The sequence below is a fragment of the Piliocolobus tephrosceles genome, chromosome 4 (assembly GCF_002776525.5).
Source record: "Piliocolobus tephrosceles isolate RC106 chromosome 4, ASM277652v3, whole genome shotgun sequence".
Classification (NCBI taxonomy): Eukaryota; Metazoa; Chordata; class Mammalia; order Primates; family Cercopithecidae; genus Piliocolobus; species Piliocolobus tephrosceles.
The window spans coordinates 152,076,458-152,080,266 of NC_045437.1; the positions used below are offsets into that span (position 1 = coordinate 152,076,458).

The following is a 3,809-nucleotide window of genomic DNA, read 5'->3' on the forward strand; positions in this document are numbered from 1 at the left end:
AAAAAAAAAAAAAAAAAAAAAAAAAAAAAAAAAAAACAAAAAAAACAAACAAAAAAAAAGAACTCTTCTGACTTTGTTAACAGCTCTCTCATTATATACATTTTAAAAAGAAAAGCTGTTATCAATCTGCTCGAATTTTTTTTTTTCTTAGATTTCAGTAGATCCTGGATGAAATATTCACTAAAGTTTAGAGTATCACCTTAAGACCTGGGCAACAGGGGCCCCTGCTTTGGATCTTATACTTAAAGGACGCATATATCACAAATGTTCAAAATATAAGTGTCATTTAAGATCCAGCACTAAATGGCATAGTACAATTTGTAATCCAAATGTCCACTGTAGTGACCTAACACTATTCAGGCTCCAGATAACACTTTCCTCCATCTCTTGCCATGTGCCACTGAAGCAAAAAGTGATTCTGTGTGAATGTCATGAAGGTTATGGGCTGTTGATGCTGGTCATGGACGTTGCTTTGGAGTATGGGGAGGATTTGAGTGACACAAGTTCTTAGGTGAGGGAAAAGACAAATTAATTAGCACAAATGCAGTAGATTCTTGCACATTGAAGTAACATTTCCCAGGGCTGCTGAGCATCCATTTTCTTGTTTCTCTTTGTATTCCAGTATGTGGTTCTGGAGATATAAATTAGGATGATATTTGTAACAGTGGCTCATGGCAGTTGAGGAATATTTTGCAATGTTAAACAATTCATATTACTCTTAAATTTTATGTGTGAAGATCCTGATATTGTGGACATTGGCCGTAGATGAGCCTTGAACTCTAGAATTGTGAGTAGTTCTGTATTTGTAAAAATACATAATAGGACTTAGCTTTTTAAAAAATCACATTAAAGTTTAAACTTTATTATAATACATTTACTTAAAATTTGGTAATTGTTAATTATAATTTGTATTTTGTCTTTGAATTTTTATAGATAATTTTGAATATTTTAGAAAAAAGATAACATATGATAGCTGGGCACAGTGGCACATATCTGTAGTCCTAGCTACTTGGGTGGCTAAGGTGAAAGGATCACTTGAGCCCAGGAGTTTTAAGTCCAACTAGGGCAACATAGTGAGACCCCATCTCTTAAACAAAAAAAAAGGTCTGTTCAAGCCCAGACAAAGTCTTCACTCCTTCCTGAGGCCCGAGGAAGCCCTCTTTCCCCAGACATGGCCAATAAGGGTCCTTCCTATGGCATGAGCTGCAAAGCTCCATCCAGAATTGAGAAGAAGTACGACGAGGGACTGGAGGAACGGCTGGTGGAGTGGATCATAGTGCAGTGTGGCCCTGATGTGGGCTGCCAAGACCGTGGGCGCCTGGGCTTCCAGCTCTGGCTAAAGAATGGTGTGATTCAGCAAAAGAAACTACCATCAGAGTGAACAGGCAACCTACAGAATGGGAGAAAATTTTTGCAATCTACTCATCTGACAAAGGGCTAATATCCAGAACCTACAAAGAACTCAAACAAATTTACAAGAAAAAAACAAACAACCCCATCAAAAAGTGGGCAAAGGATATGAACAGACACTTCTCAAAAGAAGACATTCATACAGCCAACAGACACATGAAAAAATGCTCATCATCACTCGCCATCAGAGAAATGCAAATCAAAACCGCAATGAGATACCATCTCACACCAGGTAGAATGGCAATCATTAAAAAATCAGGAAACAACAGGTGCTGGAGAGGATGTGGAGAAATAGGAACACTTTTATGCTGTTGGTGGGACTGTAAACTAGTTCAACCATTATGGAAAACAGTGTGGCAATTCCTCAAGGATCTAGAACTAGAAATACCATTTGACCCAGCCATCCTATTACTGGGGATATACCCAAAGGATTATAAGTCATGCTGCTATAAAGACACATGCACAAGTATGTTTATTGTAGCACTATTCACAATAGCAAAGACTTGGAATCAACCCAAATGTCCATCAGTGACAGACTGGATTAAGAAAATGTGGCACATATACACCATGGAATACTATGCAGCCCATAAAAAAGGATGAGTTCATGTCCTTTGTAGGGACATGGATGCAGCGGGAAACCATCATTCTCAGCAAACTATCGCAAGAACAGAAAAGCAAATACCGCATGTTCTCACTCATAGGTGGGAATTGAACAATGAGATCGCTTGGACACAGGAAGGGGAACATCACACACTGGGTCCTATTGTGGGGAGGGGGAGGGGAGAGGGATAGCATTAGGAGATATACCTAATGTAAATGACGATTTAATGGGTACAGCACACCAACATGGCACATATATACATATGCAATAAACCTGCACGTTGTGCACATGTACCCTAGAACTTAAAGTATAATAATAAAAAAGAAATGGTGTGATTCTGAGCAAGCTGGTAAACAGCCTGTACCCTGATGGCTCCACGCCAGTGAACCAGCCCGAGAACCTGCCCTCCATGGTCTTCAAGCAGATGGGGCAGGTGGCTCAGTTCCTGAAGGCAGCTGAGGACTATGGGGTCGCCAAGACTGACATGTTCCAGACTGTTGACTTCTTTGAAGGCAAAGACATGGCAGCAGTTCAGAGGACCCTGATGGCTTTGGGCAGCTTGGCAGTGACCAAGAATGATGGGCACTACCATGGACATGCCAACCGGTTTATGAAGAAAGTGCAGGAGCATAAGACGGAATTCACAGACAGCCAGCTGCAGGAAGAAAAGCATATCATTGGCCTTCAGAAGGGCAGCAACAGAGGGGCCTCCCAGGCTGGCATGACATGCTACAGACGACCTTGGCAGATCAACAGCCCTGCCCTCCCCCAGCTCCTTGGCTGCAGCCATCTCGCTTAGCCTGCTTCACACATACCCATGTGGTACCTTTAGCTCTGGCCAAGCTTTAAGGCTCTATCACTGAGCAATGGTAACTGCACATGGGCAGCTCTTCCCCAGTTCCCCCAGCCTCAGCCCAACTTCTTACCCAAAAGCATCACTGCCCTGGCCCCTCCCTCCCGGCTACCTCTGCCACCTCTGCTGTCTCCCCGCCCTGCACCTCCTCTCCCCACCCCCCTGGGCTAAGCAGGGGAAAAGTGGGCTGGGGGTAGCCTGGATGTGAGGCAAGTCCATTGTTCTCCTTGACGGCAAAAGCCCATTGAAGAAGAACTAGCCCAGCCTCCCCCTATCTTTTCCTGGAATATTTTTGGGATTGGAATTCAAAAAGGAAAAAAAGAAAATTACATCAATGTTTTCTCAAAAAAAAAAAGAAGGCCGAGGCGGAGCCCAGGAGTTCAAGACCAGCCTGGCCAACGTGGTGAAACCTTGTCTCTACAAAAAATACAAATTTTTGTGTTTAGCTGGTGTGTGGTGGCGCCACCTGTAGTCCCAGCTACTGGGAGGCTGACGCATGAGAATTGCTTGAACCTGGGAGGCAGAGGTTGCCGTGAGCTGAAATTGCACCACTGCACTGCAGCCTGGATGACAGAGTGAGACTCTGTCTCAAAATAGAAAAAAGAAGATAACATTTGAAAACCAATATGAAACTTTTAATTTTCAATTTTTCACATTTAATATAAATTTTGGTGATCTTTAAATTTTATACACTTTTTTCTTATGTCAATGTTTATTTTTTAATTAACATGAAAATTATATGTATTTATAGTGTACACATGACGTTTTGATATATGTATATATGTGGAATGATTAAATCAAGCTAATTAACATATCCATCACCTTACATCCTTACCATCTTTTTGTGATGAGAACTTTCAAAATCTATTGTCTTGGCAATTTTCAAGTATCCAGTATGTTATTATTAAACATTTTTTATGGTCTAAATAAATTGAATTTATTTTT

General features: G+C 41.3%; 1 pseudogene; it reads left to right on the forward strand.

The window, feature by feature from the left end:
* The first annotated feature begins 1,171 nt into the window (after positions 1-1,171).
* LOC111527489 lies at positions 1,172-2,810 on the forward strand (annotated as a pseudogene).
* The last annotated feature ends 999 nt before the right edge of the window (positions 2,811-3,809 follow it).